The following is a 21,401-nucleotide window of genomic DNA, read 5'->3' on the forward strand; positions in this document are numbered from 1 at the left end:
TGCTCTTTGATTGCATTGGCAGGAATCTGCACAGCTTTAGCTAATTAATTGCCTCACAGAGCAGGAGAGAGTGCTTACCTAGATTGCATTTGCAAAAAGAGCAAAGAATTTATTAAGACATGTAGATGTTGATCTCAATTCATTTTTCATACATGCATATACACATTGGAATTAGAATTGAGATTTTATTAATAGTATGCTAATGACCTATCTATTAATAAGACAGTAATGAATTTCAGGGCTATATAAATTTTGGTCCTAGAAAAAGCAAAGCAAAAATTTAAAAACTAAACATTTAACATATGATAGGTGCATGTGAACTAAAAGAAATGTTATAGAATATTTTGTAACTACCTTTGTAAACAGGAAGTCATATACCAAAATCCTGCTATTAAGGAACACAATGTAAGAATATTTGCTCAAAGTAAATTAATACAATTTGAAAATATCTTTTAACTGTGCCATTCTGTGCAGGTGCTTTGGATTTATTGCATTGTACTGAAAATAAAAAATACCCAAACTTCTAACTTGAGAAAATTTTAAACATATAATATACTTCCCATCAACCCAGGCTAGCTTTTTTTGAGACAGGAGGACACATATTCTCTAGCTGATGAGTGAAATGTGACAGTCACCCTGCAATGGGCATCTTTCATGAGCAACACATGGCAGATTTCTTGCTATCTTCTCAATCTATTTCCTTGTCAGCTATTCTGCTCCCTTCTGTCCTTCTTCCTCATCCTTCTCTCTGGAGTCTGAGGCAGGAGCTGCTGAGCAGGTGGAGGATCAATGTGACAGCTGAGCACTGTGCCTGGAAGAGAAAGATCCTGGAGACAATTATTTTGAAAAAAACAAAATATGTTTCAGTGCCTTCTGAGGAAGAAAGTTTGGGAGAGTGAGATTTCATCATAGTAAATAATTCTTTAAGAATAGATGAGAAAACTGAGAATCTTGGAAATTAAGTGACTTGCCCTTATAGTCAGCATCAGAGGCTAAATTTGAATACAGATCTCTAGACTCCAGATTCAATGCCATTTCCACTGTTCCACTAAAGAATGCCTGGAATATTCTCTTGGCTCACCTCCAACTCTTGGTTCTGTGGTTTTATTTGAGACTCAAATCCTACCTTTTTCAAGAGGCCATTCTGATCTCCCTAGTTTCTAGAGCCTTCCCCTCTTGGATTACCTTCCATATTCTCTGCATATGTATTGTATCTACCTAGTTACTTGTAGAATGTCTGCCCGATTAGAATCTGAGGACAGAGAATTTTTTTTTTTGTCTTTTTTTTGGCATCCTCAGTACCTAGCACAGTGTCTCACATACGTTGTTGTTGTTCAATCATTTTCAGTTATGTCTGACTTTTTGTGATCCTATTTGGGATTTTCTTGGCAAAGATACTGCAGTGATTTGATATTTCTTCTTCAGCCATTTTACAGGTGAGGAAACTGAGACAAATAGGGTTAAGTGACTTTTCCAGGGTCATACAGATAGGAAGTGACTGAGGCCAGATTTGAACTCAGGAAGACTGAGTTTCCTGACTCCAGGTCCACCTCTATCCACTGCTCCACCTAGCTGCCTGTCCTGGCATATAGTAGGTACTTAAATGCTTGTTGACTTTCATAGTTTGCTAATGTTCCAGTTCCACATTATTTTTGCCTTCATGACATTTGATCATTTACAAAGATACTTCCATTTTTAATTCTTGTCCTTTCTATCTGTTTAATATACTTATGAATTTTATAGGATAAATACCAGATCTCAACATTTTCCTAGATTATTTATTCCTTTAGTTCTAAGAATTCTGAGCAAATATGATTCCTTGTCCCCAAGTTTATTCCCCAGGGTTTTATAACCTACAAACTGTTTTTATTACTAAGATCCTGTTGTCTTATTAACCTAGTTTGGTGCTTTCCCACATGGAACATTCAAAATCAGTTCAATCCATGAAACCAGTTGAATAACCAAATTTCACTTTTGGACATGTCTTCATTAACAATGTCGGGGTCACAATGCCCTGAACGTTTTTGGAAATCCCTCAACTAGTGAGAGGCTTGAATTCAAGTCTGGTTGGCATTTTGTCAAGTCTCTGGATGTTTCAATTATTTGGGTCATTCATTTGGGGGCAGCTGTCCAGTTAACCTGGCAGCTACAACTATCTGAATTCAGTGTGGATTCTTGGATTCCAGTCATTCAGTAAGGTGGTATTTTCTGCAAGTCCAGACAACCTTGTAATTGGGTATAGAATGTCAGTTGTATGGCCTAATAGGGCTGATGTATAATTACAGAGCAGCTATTTGGTAAGAAAATACTCAATTGAGAGTGAGGAAAATGTGATTTCCAGTGCAACTCACTAAATGTTTGACCTTTTTCATCTATCTTCATCTATAAAATGAATATGTCAATAGTATCCACCTCCCAGACTATAAGAAGAACAAATGCAGAATACTTTACGAATCTTAAAGTCCTGTGTGAATGTTAATTAGTATAGTTATTTTTAGCCCCCAAGCTTAGGTGAGACAGGGGACCATAAGAAGATTCAGGCTAATGTGTGCTTCATCCTAACTTTCCTATAGTTATGCACTTCATGAGTGCATTGAGGTAATAAGCACAAAGATATGGAAGATGGTCAGTACATCATTTGAACATTAATGATGACTGATATCGATCAGTGATTGATTAGGCATCCTACTATGTCTGACCCGAATACCAGTCTCTAGGTAATCTTTCTTCAGAATTGTCATTTTATCTGTGACCTCATATTTCAGCCAGAAATAAACTGTAATAGTCAAATAACCTTTATTGAAAACACACTTACTTACTAGAGGCAGTGTGGTTTACTGAATCTCTTTACCTCAGAATCCCTATGGCCTCAAAATGAGAGTGAGCTGGGTTTATATCCTACCTCCTACACATACTGGTTACATGACTTAGAAAAGTCATTTAACCTCAGTTAAATTTTGTCAAATTTAACTTTAGGCAGTACTCTAACAGTGAAGTAAAGGCACCAGCCTTCATTAGTAGGGCAGATTTCCTTTTCTAGGAGTTCCCTATATCTAATGAAATCATAAGTTAATCAATTAATCCTTAAGTGCTCATTACTTGGCAGGAACTGAGCTAAGCACTGGGAATACACATAGAAGCAACAAGACAGTCCCATTCTAATGGGGAAAGACAACACATTTTAAAAAAAAGCTTAAAATGAGGCTGCGGGAAAAGGTTCCCATGAAGGGTCCTGGTAGAACATATCTGGAGTTCAGCATCCTGATCTGTAACATGAATCTCTTGGTCTTTATATTTCTGTTTTGTTACTAAATCAATCCTGTGATCACTCAAACAGGAGCAGCGCACCCACCCATCTTTGTGTCATCTGTTGCTACTTGTTTTGTTTTCCTACAAAGTTCAGTTATTTGGAATATGACTTCTAGCATTATGTTGTTGTACCAGTCCCTAAGTGACTTACTTGAACAGTTTTTTCCCCCTTTTCTGCAATATAAGAAATCATTCATACCATATTCTTCACCTTTAGCCATGATTTTTCTCACACTGTTCTAGGGGGAACTTGACAAATAAACTTGGTTGTAAAAAAAAAGCAGACACATGATTTCCTTATGCCCTTGGGATTTGCAGTTTTCTGAAGCAAAATGTATGAACCTGATGATGGCAATATCCTATGCAGAAGTCCACACAAGTGGCAAGATATTCTTTCCTCCCTCTCTTTAATACCATTCAAGTCACTATGAGCAAATGGCCACAAAGTCAGTTCAGGAAGTTCAACCAAGATAAGACATAGTGCTAGGCACCAAAAGATTCAAAGTAAAAATAAAAACAAGATATTGGTACTAAAGGATTATCTATTTTGCTTTACCAGTGGAGTATGTGTGGGGATGAGGTGAGGGGGAGAAGGCAGCAGTATGGAGAGAAATTCAATAGCTATTCAGATAAGTAAATATAAGTTAGTTGGAGGGGAGAGTACTAATAACTGGAGAATCAGGAAATTTTATAGAAGACATCTGAGCTGAGTCTTCAGTAAATCTAGGGATTCTAAATGGGCAGATATGAGGAGGAAGTGCATTCTAGGCATGGGAGACAGACAGCTTCATCCAAGAGACTAGGATAGGAGGTGAAATGATTATTTCAAGAAAGCTAGTAGGCTAGAATGTGTGGAACCATGGAGCTGTTAAAATAGTATTAATCAATTCCCTGTTATAGTATAATGATAATAAAAACTATTTAAGGAGTTGACATATAAAAGGTAATGAAAGATAGGAATATGAAGTAGAACTGTGATTTATTGGTATAGAGAACTCTTAAGGAGAAAACTTGCTTCCCCATTGCAACTTGACACTTTCTTTTCAAGTTGCAATCTTAGAGTGGTGTCAAGCATTAAGAAGTTAAATAACTTAGCAGGACTACATGGCCAGTTTGTATAACAGAGATGAGACTTGAACGTCAGCAGTCCTGGTTCTGAGGTTGACTGTCTATCTATTGTACCATGATGCCCCTGGTAACAGCAAGGACCCCAGCATACATAGGAGGGCCTGCTGCACAGGTTATTAGAGCTGCATTTCTAAAAGGAAAGCAGCCTGTGAGGGGTAAACAATCACTTTTATCAAACACATATACCAACAGAGAAAATACAAGCAGAGAAATAAAGACCAACAGACAGGGCTTCCAACTATCTGACCATAAGGACTACATCCATCATAGATGAAGAGACAGATACAATTGTTTGACCATCACATACATACATAGTTACCAGAGAAGCACCAACATCTGGGTTTTCAAAACCGGGGTGCTACCCAGAATCTCCTGGCCAAACACTTCCAATAAGTTATCCCCAAAACAAAACTTCACCTCATTATATATACACTTTTCAGAGACAGAAGGCATCACAACCCTTGAGAACCAGCCCCTCATTAGAAATTAACTAAAGATCTGGACCTTCCTACAATACAAATCTCCTCTAATCAAGCTTCGCTTAATGGTCAGGCCTATTAATGGGTGGGGAAAATCTTTAACTTTCATTAACATAATTAACATTATACCCCTCTATAAGAAGGAATACTTGTTCACTTTGGGCTAATTCTTGGTTTGTATTAAGTACTCCTTGGTTATCCTTTAAAAGGGTTCAATCCACAAGCTTCCATTTCTTGGCTTTGTATGGATAAGATTAAAGGGCATAGGAATAGAATTTGAGAAGTATAATGTTTGTAATGTTTTGTGGATGCCATCTTAGAGAATGTTCTTATGTGGCCCTTCTCAAAGAAACTAGGACTATTGGGGATCCCCAAAGTCTCCCTCAGCTACAAATAACCTGAAAAAAGTGAAGCAATAGGGAAGTTATTCTACTTATAAAGAAGCAGCTATTCATGACATTAAAAGGCTACTATTGAATATTTTAGGCTTAGGAAAAAAAAATTGATTGATCCAATTTTTTATATCCATGGTCCCATAAACTTGGATGTTTTAATTGCTCTTAATCAGAATTAAATTAATTCTATTAAAATTTTAGAAAGCTCTAAAACATGATGTTAAAATAGACTATGAAATTCACTATCATGATTGTAAGATGTATTTGAAGTTTTACTATAGTTTATACCATCCTAGAGGGAATTCTACCATCCAGTGGCATGCCATACGTTGTTTCTATGAAATTTTATGAAGTAGTCAGCATTAAAATATTCTGAATTGTCATATAGAATATAAAAGTATGTGTAAAGTTATACTCAGGTATCTAATTCGTGACAACTTTTTTCAAGAGGTAAGAGCAAATATTTTTTGGCTACACAGAGGCCCTTTTCCCATGTTACTTTGTGGTTTTAGAGTGCTTTCTAGAGTTTCTTGAGGATGTATTGCTGATGTGCAAAAGAAAGTTTTCCACCAAAGTCCTTGGTAAAATGAAATGAAAATGGCATTAAAGAAGTAATATTATCATCTGCTTTGCCACTGACATTTCTTCCACTTAGCCTGAAGCAGATACTTTATATGTGTGGTGTCCCCTCTTTTAGGAAGGAAATTTCTTGAGAGCAGGACTTGTTTTCTGATTGTATCCCCACCACTTAACATAGCATTTTGCACATAGTGTTTTGTAAATAATTTTTTTATTCATTAATTATTCATTCTGCTGTAGATAGGACATTGAATGGAAAAAAGACAGCACCTTTCAAAATTTTATTCTAATAAAAAATAGAATATTTATTTTATAATATTTTATAATAATATATAAAAATAATAATATTTTAATAAGCTTCAAAGCCTGAAAACTTAGAAATGCATCAAGTTATATGTTTTTTCTTCTTTATTTAATAGCATTATATTTTTTTCCAATTACTTGTACAGACAATTTTCAACATTCATTTTTTGAAAGATTTTGATTTCCAAATTTTTCTCTCTCCTTCCATTTATGTAAATTTTTCAACACTGGTGGTGGTACTTTTCCTTCACTCTTTGAGATTGGTACTAACAGCCCTATTGCTCCATAACACTAATTTCTTTTACGTATACATACCTACATACACACATATGTGTATACATACGCATACATATATATGTATTTCAACTTATTTGAGACCCATGTAATACATTAGCTCCTCCACACTCCAGATTTTATTTTTTCTTTTAAAACAAAAGAATTTCTTAAATAAATGGATGAATGAAGCATTTATTAATTGCTTAATAAAGTACTATGCTAAGTATTGGGTATAGAAATAGAAAAGTGAGACAGTCCCTGCTCTCAAGGAGTTCATAATATAATGGTGAGGACAATATATATGGAAGATTTCCACTGCAAATCAAATGGAAAGGTCTCATGGTTCTTAGGGTACAGGAGCAAAATGGATATAAATACCTCTTCTTGAATGTCATCTCCACTAATAAAATTGCAACATTTTTTGATGCTGAACCATTTGACTGTGCCAAGGACTCTGGTGACAAGAGCTTTCTTTTCTGTGTCTTCAGTAGGGCCAGCAAGCCCACTTATCAGGCTGCCTCATCAGAGAGGTGATGGTTGTGGGAAATGAGCTAGAAACATTGCTATTCCCCAGGCTCTTGTAGGTTCAAGGTCAAGGTGATGATGGTAGTTGCCATACTTGGCCCATATTGACCCCTATTTCTCCCTCAGGGTGCCTTTAGCTAGTCCTAGAGGGGAAAATCTGGATGTTGCAAACCAGTAGAGATTCCAACTAATTGTCAAATGTCTTCAAGTCACTCATCCTACATACTTAAATGTTTCTTGATTTCTACACTGAATATAGTTCCTGTTTCCCATCCTACAGGTTTATCAGCTGGTTTTGCCTTACCTGAAAATCAATTTTTAAGGAGTCATTTTGCAATGGTAGTAATTAAACCCAACCCCTGCAATCTTCAAGGCTCTGATTTCTTTGGGTGTAATAATGTTAACCTCATTGAAGAAATATTCCTTTTAGTTTTTTGTGAGCTTGGTTGCTTAGAATTGTCTTACCTGATATTTGTAAAATCTTCATTACTTTCTTCCCCCCTTCATTTTTTTCTTAAGTTTTAAAGGAGTTTTTTGACTTGAAGGATTTTACATGAGAACACCAAATATATCTTTTTTTTTTTCTCACTTGGATTGCTAATATATGCTCCAGGTCTTTCTTTCTTTAAGAAAAAGTTTATGTTGAAGTATGATCATGAACTGAGAAATGGCATGAAGCTGAAATTAGTTAATTTAACAATTACTATTTGGAAGCTGAAGCAAAAAGTTTTGTAAGGAGACAAAATTGAGATTCATAGTAAAATTATATTTAGATTGGATTTTGTCCTCTCTGAATTGTACTCACAACAAAAACAATAATATCTTACATTCACATACTACGTGCCAGACACTATGGTAACTGCTTTACAATTATCTCATTTAATCTTCGCAATAACCCTTGCATGTATGTGCCATTCTTGTCCTCATTTTCCATATGAGGAAACTGAGGCACAGATTAAGCATCTTGCCCAGAGTTACAATCTAATATGCGTCTTAGTCCAGATTTGAACTCAGGTCTTCCCTTCTCTAGGTCTTATACTCCATCCACTGTGCCACCTTTGCTGCCTCACAATGGAAGGCTTTATTGTTTCGGGGAAATGTTATGTTTAGATGATTCTCTGATTAGTTTTCTTTTAATATTGTTAGTGTTTTTAGCTGTGATATGATTTGTTGAAATTATACAATATTTTGCCAATGTTTCATATGTGAGGAGAAGAAAAAATGCTGCTGAATATGTAGTTTACTTCTTTTTTTACCTTTCTGCATAGTTTATAAAGTAATATCTATGAGTTTTAAGATTTAAAAAAATGCAAGCATCTATGAGAGCAAAAGATCTTTTTACTCTTGGAAATGATCATTTAGCTTTGTATTTCTGTAGTACTCAGCAGATGTAACATAGTCAAATGCCCTGTTTTCCCAGAGTAAGCATCTGATGATGCCTGGCTCATGCAGAATGATGAAGTATAAAAGGCATAATGAACAATTAAACATGAGGTAGAATAGGGGAAAGAGCTGAAGTTTGAAAGGAAAATTGTGGACAAAAATATTGCCCACAGAAATTTTGTGCAGAGCCTGCAGTGTGTGGGAGGAAAAAAGTTTGTGTATAAAATGAAAAGACAAATGTGAAATGTAGTCAAATGCCCTGAGGGAGCTTGACTGGTAGAAAGTCTGTGTTAAAACACGAGTCTATAAGGTAGACTATTTTTAAGCATCAGAACTCCAGGCTGTTTATTTTTTAAAACTCTGGTGTATATTATGTGAGCAAATATGAGATAACTGCTCACCTGTCTTGTTTGGCCTAGTTTGGGGACATTATAAATGTCACATTCAGTTCAATCAAGGGATCATGAGTTTCACATATAAGATGTTTTTTCAGTGGGTCATGTAAGACATCCCCCAAATTACAATGTTGATTCAGGTGGTGAATGTGGCAGTGCCCTCAACAGGCTGCTGATAACATTTGTGAAGTTTAAACGTTTGAACAATGACTAATAGTGCTGCCAAGAAGTGTGTTTTCTTTGAAAAATTCCAATGTCTAATCAAATGTGAAAAAGAAAAGGTGATGCTTCTCATTTAGTACATGTTTTGGCTTAACAGACTGACAGAATATCCTGCTTATGCTTAGGAATCCCTATCTTGTTCACTTCTTAGATGTGTGTTTGTCCATTGCCAAAGAAGACCATGCCATCAGAGAAATGATGACATGACTTGCACTTGACTTTGTTTTGAGTGAGGGAGGGCTGTGAAGGTCACCAGCCTAACTTCTCCTCCAGAGCCATCTGAATCCAGTGACCTGATATTCCTCAGCATGACTGGAGATGACCCAGGATGAGGCAATTGGCGTTAAGTGACTTGCCCAAGGTCACACAGCTAGTGAGTGTCAAGTGTCTGAAGAGAGATTTGAACTCTAGTCCTTCTGACTCCTGCACTGGTGCTCTATGCACTGCACCACCTAATTAAGATAAATGATATGAAGTACAAAGTCTCCTTGGATTTTGGGTCAGATATCACAGTCAGTTGTTTACCAGTCTTGAGAGTAAAGTATACATGACTGGTGTACATCAGTTTCATAAGTATTTTTATAGAAATCAGAACATTTACATATTGTTTTATAGTTGCTGCTTTTTGGGGGGTTAACTTTGTGTGGGTGGTAATAATAAATAATAATAATGTTGAAAATCCACCCCTAAGTACTTTTTCTAATTGGTTATATCCATGGTGGATTCCTTGTGTTACATGAACATGCTCTACCAAACTTGGTCCTAAATGACATTTTCATTTCAGGGCTGATTTTTTGTCATTGACAATGAAAATTATTGCTCTGCAAATGTTGGAAAATCTGTTCCATTTGCATCTATTTGTTGTCTTAGTTTCATCTGGGCAGCGAGGTAGCATAGTGGATAAAGCACTAGTCCTGCTGTCAGGAAGATCTGCGCTCAAATACCACTTAAGATACTTATTGTTATGTAAGTCACTTAGCCCTGATTGCCTTAGTTTCCTCATCTGTGAAATGAACTGGAGAAGGAAATGGAAAACTGTATAGTATCTCTGCCAAGGAAACCCCAAATGGGGTCAAAAGAGTTTGATAAGATTGAAATATGATTAAACAACAACAAAGCTTAATTTAAAAAATGCTATTGGGATGATCTGGATAAGCTGGCTTTCAAGCCAAGTTTTCTATGTATGTCCATTTCATTTTCTACTTTTTTTTTCTTTTTCGTGAAATACTTTTCATACACTTTCACCTTTCTCTTCCTCAGCACAGATTAATGTCTTTCTTGACTGCTTTATTTCTCTGCTTGGCAAAAAATCATCTATTTGTAAGTTGAAAGAGGTTCCAGCTTCTTTTGATGTCCTCGCTATGACAAGTGACTGGCGTTGGTAATGCTTAGCTAAGAAATTGTGACAATCAGACTCAATATATTTATTTTATACATTCCTCCTATTTTACAGTTGATATTATGATTTAGTTGGAGCTGTCGTAATTGTACAGTATCATTTTCTAATCTTTCTCCTTTTTTAAAATGTAGTGTTGATTTTGACCTGTGTCCTATTTTATCATCTGAAGGGAGAAATAGTGGGTAGAAGTTGTAGGCTTTTTCCTTCTTTCTCTCTTAAAAAAATCAACTTTCTTTGTCATATGGGTTAACTCTTTGGGAGTGGGGAAGAAGAAAGATGCCAAAGGTATTTTAGGTGATGTAAAAAGAAAATATATCAATAAACATGGATGTATTTTAAAAAGAAACTATAGATAGGATGATTTAGATTCCATATAAAGAAGAAATTTCCTAATAAAATACAGCTATCCAGAAGTAGAATGGGCTAAATGTTGATTAGTTGGCTAATCCATCTTCTCTCTCACTTCTACCTCTTGTTACTCCTCTGCCTATTTCTCTCTTAATCCTTTTCTTCCTTTCTCTTTCTCTCTTTCTGTCTATATCCCTCTCTCTCTCTATCACTCTGTCTCTGTCTCTCTGTCTCTCCATGTCTCTCTATTTCTGTCTCCCTGTTTCTGTCTCCCTCCCTCTCCCTTTCCTTCCCACCTTCCCTCTCTCTCCTGCCTCCTCCAGGGAAGGAGGGAAAGCATAGTTATCCTTTTCTTAGGTTTTAGCATAGCCTAGGTTCCCAATTTGAATCTCCCCTTCTTAATACTGTGGGTAAATTATAATTTTCTTTGAAAAAGTAAAGCAAACATTCAGAGAGAGTATCATGAAGCTGAGTGGATCCCAAAGTATATGCCCTTGAGAACTAGAGTTCACATTCCTCAGACAGAAAGAAAAGCTTATGTAAAGACTTTGTTTTCTAATTTGATCTCCCATGTGTCCATGCACTTGGTCTTGATAGTGTGGGTTCAGGAAAAACAAATACAATGGGAATTCTTGGGAATAAGTGGGCATGGGAATAAATTGGGAATATGAAGGGAATAAGCTTCATCACTCAACTTTCTTTCAATTCTTCTTGACCTCAGAGCTATTTGTCTATCCTGGGATACCTTGATGAACTTGTTGATCTATCATAGATACTACTTTTAATAAGACAAAAATATTGGACATGACTGCAAAGTAAGAAAGGGTCATGTGACTGATGGAGAAGGTCTTATGGCTTGTATGTGAAAGGCAGAGCACTTCTTAAGAAACTAATTCCTAGTTTAGAAAATAGTCTTGTTTTGTTCACTTTTATTTTTATGCTAAATTCATAATGCCTCTCAAGTAAAATTTTCTAGTTCTAGCATTGGCTGGAATTGAATGGCAACATCAGCCTTGTTTCTAAATATAGACTCTGTAGTATATACATCAATATTTATATCTGTCTATCTATAATATATTATATGTATACATATGATGGTAATTGCTCTTAAATTTTGTTTTCTTTCACAGAAATATTTTTGCAAAAGAAGCTTAGGGAAAGGGGAAAATATCAGCTCATTAGTCTTAGTCAAATGTGCTAGGATTTCATCAATTTCAGTTGAATCTATCACCACAGACATGATACACATTGTAAGTGTGGTATTACATCTATTGTAAATCCCCAAGAACCCATATTTTAAGAATTGTTTATTGCTTGTTTAGTAGAATGGAAACTCTTTGAGGGCAAGGACTATTTTTCATTTTGTCTGTTTATCCCAGGAGCCCAGTTTAGTGTTTTGCATGTTGTAGGAACTTAATAAAAACTTCTTGAACTGAATGTGTATTTCAGGTCAGGAAGCTACTTTAAATGCCACTTAGTCCAATACCTTCTTTTTATGAAAGAGGAAACTGGTGAGATGAGACCTGAAGTAACTTGAGGTAGCTAAGTACTACTGTGGATAGAACTCTGGACTTCAAGTCAGGGAAATCAGAGGTTAGAACCTTTCTTAGATCTTTTCTTGTGACCCCAGGCAAGCCACATAATCTTTGTCAGTCTCAGTTTCTTCATATGTAAAATAGATAAAATAATAGCATGAGCCTCACCATATTGTAAGAATCAAATGAGGTAACATGCAAAAAACTTTGAAAATTTTGTAGTGCCATCTATGAATGATAACTAATCCTTTAGGCTTACAGAGCACTTTACAAATATTATTTTTTATCTTCCAAACATCCCTGATGGTTACATGCTTTTATCATCCTGATTCTACAGCTCAGGGAACTGAGGCAGACAGAGGCTAAGTGATTTATAAAGGTGGGTACTACTTACCCAAGGTCCTACACATAGTTGGTGGCAGAGCAGGAGTTAAAACCAAAGACATACTGGATATGGATGGATATGGATCCAGACATGCTGGATAGTCTAGGATATGGAAAGTGGAATTTATGTTCCTTGTGGATGGTAAGGTAGATTGTAAAAATTAATAATTGCAATTAAGTAATAATACATAGTAATAACTAAGTATTACTTGTTTGATTATTGACCAACAGGAGTCAGAAGACCTAAATTCTAGTCTCAGATCTACCATTTACTTAAGGGGACTATTTACAAAAGATATGACCTCGTTGAACCTCAGTTTCTTCAACTATAAAATGGGATTATTAGTGGTCATAATGCTGACCTCAGTGTTGTTGTGAGAAACTAGTGACAAATTCTTGTGTTAAACTGTAAGACCTTATTTAGAGACAAGGGCTATCTTAAGAAGACCTTATGTAAAGACTACACAATTATGTCCCTTATAAAAAATGAGCCAAAGGAAAAATGATTCTAAAAGCACATAATTTCTGAAAGGCAAATCATCATGTTGTCATCACTTGCATTTGTCATCACAAATGGATGCTAAGAAATGAAATGTCTCAAAATTCTTCTTTGCCTTTGCTATTTAATTCAAAAGAATTTATGGCTAAATGGTTAGCTTCCAAAGTTTGTTTTATTGAAAGTATCATTTAGATAAAAATTTCTCTCTGGTTTCCCCTCTGAATATCATCTTTCTGAGGATTCCTTTGTGAAAATCTATAACATTTTCTTTCTATTAAATAAAAGCATCTTATGAAATCTAGCAATTCTGGCACAGCATTTGGCTCCTTGCATTGCTTTCTAGGTTGTAATACAATGCAGTCTGCCTTTAATGATCTGTGGCTGTGAGAGTAATTCCCTAATAGGTATCCTTAGAGGCCAGATGGCCTGGGTTCAGATGCTGCCTCAGGCACTAGCTGTCAGACCCCGAGAAGTCACTTAAACTCTCAAACCCTCAAATTCTTCATTTATAAAATGAGACTGATGATTCACATCTGTTTCACAGCATTGTTGCAAGGAGCACATGTAATGGATTGCTGTTAAATGTTTAACAACTGACCCTCAAAAATATCTATGCCGAAAAAACTTCTAAGTTTAATATGCTTTAATAAAATTTTCTTCATCTTAAGTCTGTATAATCAATAAAACAATAAACTGAGCCCTAATTCCAAATATCAAAGGTGGAAATGCTCACATTGAAAATATCACAATTGACCTGCCATTTTGAGCTCTCTCTAGCACTCCCCCAAAAATAAGATAGGTAGGATTATTACCTTTCACAGCTGACGAAATGGAGACTTGGAGAAACTAAGTGACTTTCACAGGGTACCACAATAAGTATCAGAAAAGATTTGAACCCAGGACTTCTTGACTCCAAATCCACCACCTAGGGAATTATCCTTACTTTGTAAAGTGTTATAGAAACTGCAAAGTGCTATGTCAATGTGAGCCATTACTATTACTAAGAGGTCAACAGTTTCCTTAATATTCCATTCTAGCATATGCCGTTGTGTGACTTGGGACAAGTGACTTCACTTCCATGCAATTAGAGGGTTGGACTAGATGATTGTACTATGATTCTTTCTAGTTTAAAATTATCTAATGATACTATGATCTGTTGATGAAGGTATCTAAAGAATAGCATCTGAGATATTAAGCCATGAAGACTTCTAAAGGCAAATAGTGACACTCTTTGGTATACGTCAGGGACGTAGTCCAAATACACAGCCTGCTTGACTTAGGGCCCAAAACACCAGGTAAATAGAACATTTCAGCAATGTTTATCAAGTTATTAGAATGAGAACCTCTAAGAACTGACCTTTTCCTTTATTGATAGGAGCTGAATGCTTGAGATTCTTTGTCATTATCAAAACAAAAAAAAATTGTTTAAAAATCATGATGATCCAATGTGAATTTTATTGAATCTGTTATCTTTGGTAAAGATGATATTAAGCAAAAAAGAGACTAAAGACAAGAAATGGGAAAGGAAGTGAAGAGCAGTAAAGGGCTGCAAACCTTAGAATATTCCCTGGGGAAAGATGGAGAATTGACAACAATAGTAGTTTTCCTGAGCTAGAATGGAGCTTAAAGTTCATTTCATGCAACACTCTTATATATGTATACATGCACACACACGTACATACATGTACATATATATGTACTCATATACATGTGTATGTATGATTTTATATATTATTATAAGATCATACAACTGGGAAGTAGCAAAGTTGGAATTTTAGCTCATTTCTGACTCAAAATCTAATGAATTTTCCATTGCTTTCTTTCCTTTGGTTATTGCCTTGCTTTGTTCTTGGCAATTTTGGTCCTTTTAACAATTTTGTTTTAGGAAAGTAAAAGATTATTTCCTTATAATTTGTTTCCCATTTTCATTTCAATCCTTTCCTTAGTTTCCTCCAAATCCATCCTCAGTATAGGAATCAGTTAATTTTAAGCTGCAGAGATAGCGGCCATCCCTTCACTAACAGCATGTCTACCCTCAGACCTTTTGTAAAGTGTGAAGTAATGAATGAGAAAACCCAAAACTTCTGATGCTGGTCAAAGTTAAATGTCAAGATCAAACAAAACTAGTGTACACCAAGAGGCATGGAGAAGAGAATGTGAAAGTGAATCAAGGATCAGATAGTGATAATGTTCAAAAGACAAGAGATGTACTATCTAGTCAATCCAGAAGTTTTTGGATGCAAAATATCAAAGGGCTATAAGTGTTCCTGATGTGCAACAAATCTTATGGTGCAGAGACTGCTCCCCTTGTATCTTTTAAGAATCATAGAGTCATTTCAAAGACAGAGCAGCTCCATTGGGCTCACCAATGTTCTAAACCAAAAAGTGAAGAGAAATGAGTAAACTGCCTTGCACATTTTTTGCATGCATACATTTTTATGTACAAAAAAAAATTTAAATAAAATCTCAAATATCATCCCAGGGGGGGAAAATCTTAAATCTCAACTCCTATAGAGAAATTTATAGCTAATACAAAATTGGTTAGTACCATATTGCAGTAAAACACACAGTCAGCATGAAAGCTATGGCAATCTTGTCTTGGTTATAGGGTTATGGAGCAGTGTAACACCAACATACAACAAAACCCTTCACAACGAGCAGATAGTAGAATTGAAAAACTCATTTTTAAGGAGTTTATAGCAATTTGATTTGTGGTCATCCTCCTACTAAAACTAATACTGTAATCTCCATTAAGGAAAGATACAAATATATTTCCCATAATGCCTATCAGAATGCACACAGGAATTAACAAATGTTGTTTTATACCATTGTGTCACATTGCACTGACTTAGAGAATGTTATTTTTTAAAATTAATCTAGATTCCTGGTAGTATTGATGAATGTTTTGGATTTTCTGAGTTATTTACTAAATAGTGTGACAATTCTTGCTAGAAATTCATAAAAGGCATCACGGTAAAAAAATTTGAAAAAATTATTTAATGAGTTGTTACTGAATCTAAGAATCAAGGATGACCACTTGTAAGGTAAAAAGAATTGCACTGACTTTAAAGCAGAAAAGAAAGAACTATAATTTAATCCAGTCTTTTCCTTTTGTAGATGAGGAAAACTCTCTGATGTCCAGAGAGGTTTATGGACTTGCTCAGGATCACAAAAGTACTGAGTAACATAGCTTAGGCTGGAAGCTAGTTCTCATGGTTTCTTGGCCTAATATTTTTTTCTATTACCATGTATAATTGTTTATATCTTAGGATCTCCTTGTCCATGACCATTAGTAATAAGTTTGCTTGGAAAAAACAACAAAATAACATGAGGGAAAGGGCTGAAAATATGTACCAGCTGAACAATCATTCTAAAACAAGTGAAAGCATGTGTATTTGATGTTATATCCATTATTGCTGTTGTTATAAGATTAACAATTAAAATATGAGTCCCTGTGGTCAAAAAGTAGCCAGCCTTCTGGTGATGAGACTGGTCCTCAGATGACAGGCATATTCTGACTAGATTCCAATTGTTTTCAGTTTGGTACAGTCTGTCAGATATTGTGCCCCATGAACATAACCATCAAAAGCTCCCAGTCACCTCCTGACAGCATAGAGCAGTGAGAGGAAGACTTACATGGAAGTTTCATTATTAAATTTCTTCTAGATAGCAACCTTTAACTCTTGATACTGAAGACAACAATATGAAAACTACTGAGACTTGAAACATATCCCTCTACATTCATGATTTGTTTGTTTTTATGTTGGTACATATAAAGTTGAAAAAAACTGTCTTATTGTACTCAGATTCTAAAAGGCTGGATTCCATGGATAATGATATTTGTGCATTATATTTGCCTACTGCTATTGTGAATATTATCCTATTTTTCCACTCATAATAACTCTGTGAGGTAAGCATCATCATCTCCATATTTCTGATTGGAAATCTGAGGCTTAGATGGCCTAGGTGAATTAGTTGCCCAAGGTCATCACATAATTAGTGGTAAAGTCTAATCTAAAACCCTTATAAAGGAATTGAGACTCCTCGCCTGGTGATCTTTTCACTGCACCTTGATGCCTCTGATTTATAACTGACTAGGCATCATCTTGTTTCTGTAGGAGTCCAAAAGAGAGCCGACTTGTCAAGTTTGTAGTGGAATTGAAAGTGATTTCTCCTTGTACTCACAGAAAAGAAACATAAGCCCTTCCTTTCAATAAAGCACTTGTTAACCTTGCTGACAAACTCAAATAGCATTTTTCACCAAAAAGCCGTGCACAGCAGGTAAATGCTATGATGATATTTGCCCAAACATTTCAAAATTTGTTAAAAGGAAGCTCATGCCAGGATTTTACTTGTCAATTTTCTGCATATTTCTTTTTTGTGTGTATGTGAATATAGCAAGGAATGTAAGAAGCAGACTTGATAAGAAAAGACATCCATCTATGATGGTGAAAAAGGCATCTCTGGTCCCCCAAAAGGGGGGGGAGGGTTATAGATAATGATTGTCTTGCAGTAAATTACTTTATGTTCATCAGTTGGAATTCCATTTATGTGACAGTGGGGGTTTTTTTAATGTAGCCATTGAAGTAGAAATCCATAAATTTCCTGGTGATTTATTTCTAAAAAGAATTTTAAGAATTATAATTTGTGCTAAAGGAAAATGGAGTAACCCTAAATTTGGCTTTTACAAAAAAATGCTTTTGAATGGCAACTTCAGACCTATTGTGTCTAAGTGATGCCATATACATATGCGTGTATATGCATTGTGTGTATGCAAATATATGTAGATAGATAGATAGATATTTGTTTTGTCTTTTATCTAGATTCAGTACTTACTTTTATCCACTTGCCAAATGAGTTAGTATGGTTAACAGAATGGAGATAGAAGAGTAAAGGGGGAAATGGCTTTGATTTGGTTCTTCTGAGGAGCAAAAGAAAAATTCTTTTTTGGTGTCTGATCTGATTTCCTCCTCTTGCCCATTAAGTACTTTATTTCCTAGTATCAAAGATAAGAATAGGAATAGCGGATTTTATTTGGCAAGTTATGTCCCTGCTTGATGATATCAAAGAGTTTCTACTTTTATAGGACCCGTAGTTTTGTGGACATGATCAAGAATTTATTTTTACTGAGTCAATAATGAATATTAATAATATCAACAATTAAAAGTCTGCAAAGTGTTTGGTTTGTCTGAGCAAAGAAGACATTGAGTGTATAGTCCATTAGGCTGAGAAATAAAAGGCTGAAGAGGAGAAATAGAGAGACAAGGTGTCTTCCAAGAATTCTCTTGAATCTTGTGCTTTCAACATGAAATCTACCATAGAGGATCAGACACTTCAAGGCAAAATTGCTAACAAAGACAAACAGAACATCCTTGAAAAATGTAATGAAATAATCAACTGGCTGAATAAGAACCAAACTGCTGAGAAGGAAGAATTTGAGCACCAGCAGAATTGAATTGAAGAAGGTCTACAACCCCCTCATTCCAGGATGCTTGGGGAGTTCCCAACAGGGTGGAGCAGCGCCATCTGGAAGTGCTTCTTCCAGACCCACCATTGAAGAGGTCAGCTAAATGTACCAAAAGAAAGTATTCATTGCACACAACTTTCCAAAAACTGAAGGACTCTGATTTATAGTGAAGGTACTATATTAGTTTAAATGTAATATTTAAACTAATATGTAAATCTGGGCATTCTCAATACTTGAATGGGTGCAGAGGGAGAAAAATAAACAACATTGCACTTTATCAGTACTGTAAACAAGTAGAAATGCAGTTCTTGTCCTGAAGAACAACATCTATTTAAAATTGGAACCCCCAAAAATAAACACAAGGAATGTGTAGTAAACCAGAGGATATGAAGATGGATCACATTCCACCCTCTGCACAGTAATTAGTGCTCTTTGGCTAGACCAAAACAGCTGTAAAACCTCTTCTACCCATTATCATTTAATGTTTCCTAATATTGTCTTCTTCCTCCACTGGACCCTAATAAGTTCACTATACGGTGACTCCTGAGGATGGTTATAATCGAAGTGCAACTGATGCAGCTGTGCAAGCCAAATTCTGTGCATTTCTCCCATTATACTTATTTATACTTTACCATCCAGATTGCCTTGTTGCTATAGCAGGTACCCTAATCTTGTAAGTTCTGCATTCTAGAGCTTTGACCAAATGACCTTACACCCCTTTTTCATCTTGGATGCGTCATATTGAATTGCACAGGATGAACAGACAGGGATCAACTACAAAGTACATAACAGAACTTACTGCATTTCCTTCACCACAAAACATAACTCTCTTGTTACCCTGTTTCTACAAAGGTCACTGATATCTTGCCAATTACCCAGGTTTGCAAGCTCAGCATCATCCCTGATGTCTCACTCTGCCGTACTCTACCTATCTTGTCATTTTTTCTTCCATAGCATTTCTCACACCTATCCTCTTCTCCATTCACACAACCTCATAAACTATTACAATTACTTCCTAATTGGTTTCTCTGCCTCAAGTGCCCCCCCCATCCATATTTGACACAGTTGTCAAGTTGATGTTCCTAAATCTCAGGTCTGAGTATTTCACTCCCATATTCAAGAAATTCCCGTGGCTCCCTATTGTCTCTCCAATCAACTATTGATTCAACTGTATCTTATTCTTTAAAACAACATGCTTTTGGCTTAAGTTTTATAATGTATAGAACTAGTAGGGAAGTAATATGTGTATATGATTTATAAAAAGCAAGTATACACAAATTAGGGTCACAAGCTTATTTTTTTACAAATGGATTACATAATTAACAATGTTTGGAGACCACCACAGTAAAACAAGGGGAATATATTTTAATCTTATATGTATAAATAAACTTAAAAAAAAATTTTGCCTAAGGGGTTATGGAGAAATGCATGGTGGAAGTGACTAGGCTACAACACATTGTAAACACAGAATTATACAGAATAAGGGGGAACATGTGCCAGGTGCTGTGGCAGACACTTTACAAGTATGTCATTTGATTTTCACAACAACCCTGCAAAGTAGTAGAGTAAAGGAAGTATTCAAAGAAATTCATGGCCAAAGTAAAGGGGGGGAAGAAAGAACAGTCATATAGCTAGTGGAAATGATGACCTCTGGAGAGATTCTATATTTCATTTATAGCTATACAATATAAAGAGAATGCAAGAAAGACACCCAACTACTTGCTGCATCCTCTTTGATGAATTGGGAGGTCACATGGAATAGGCAATTCCAGGAGAGTTGCAATTTGTATAATTGAAAGAAACACCCATATCAATGAAACCTCAGTTTCCCTGTAGTCTGAATGTTTTCTGGCTAATTCTGCCCTGGAGTTCCCAGTTTTGCTATAAATGGTAATATTCCTAGAAACGCTAATGGTGAATCATTGAGAACAAACAAGTTCTTTTCACATTACCTTTTTCAAATATATGCATGCCTATATATACATATACATTTGTGTTATAATATGTTTTCCCTTCACTTCATAATACAGTATTATAAATCACTTTGTTGTGAGTAAAGGATTGTGTTTCTTTGGGGGGGATGGGAAGCCTTTATTGATTGTCTTTTGTTTTCTTGTAAAAGGTAATAATTTTGATGTAATTGCTTTGATTTCTTAATAGAAGAAGAACAAGGGATACAAATCAAACCTAATTATCCTATGTAACCATGTATTGATTCCCACATAAGAATTTGCCTCCTATTCTGTATCTACCTTAAGCATTTTAGCAAAATTAGCATATTCTGCTAAAGATAGGCATGGATGGTTCACATATTGACTTCCTTTGGAGGCAAGTGTTAGCTACAAGCTGGGAGCACACACTACTGAAAATGCTTGCTAATACTGTTGAATATTGCATTACAGTGGAATCCACTTAATTGTCATATCCCAGTGGAATCCACAATGTGCTGCTTAAGTGTTTACCATGATAATCAAAGAGTCTCTGTAATATGTGGAGCCGTAGGATACTCATTCTTGTTTTTGGAATTGCTTTCACAATAAGTAATACACACAGCAACCAAACATTTAAAAAGAAACTCCATGGTAAGGCAGAAGTGATTCATTTAGCTGTTATAATAAAGCACCCACATCCAACAGAAAAAAAGAAATAACCTGGAGGGATCAAAGGTTTATTCTGCTGAAAGGTAATGGGAAAAGCTAATTTAACTGCTTATAAAGATAGAATTTTTGAATGCTACTGTTATAAAAAGAGATTTGTACATTTGTTGTGTTCTTA

At 35.5% G+C, this 21,401-nt stretch overlaps 1 long non-coding RNA gene across 1 annotated transcript in view; it reads right to left on the reverse strand.

Annotated features, from left to right (window-relative positions):
- Positions 1–464: 464 nt before the first annotated feature.
- Positions 465–21,401, reverse strand: part of LOC140526743 (uncharacterized) — a 73,653-nt gene continuing 52,716 nt past the window's right edge. Inside the window, exon 3 of the long non-coding RNA XR_011974510.1 lies at positions 465–811. This is a non-coding gene — a long non-coding RNA (uncharacterized lncRNA). The remainder of the gene's footprint in view (positions 812–21,401) is intronic.

This window comes from Notamacropus eugenii, chromosome 2, assembly GCF_028372415.1.
Source record: "Notamacropus eugenii isolate mMacEug1 chromosome 2, mMacEug1.pri_v2, whole genome shotgun sequence".
Taxonomy (NCBI): domain Eukaryota; kingdom Metazoa; phylum Chordata; class Mammalia; order Diprotodontia; family Macropodidae; genus Notamacropus; species Notamacropus eugenii.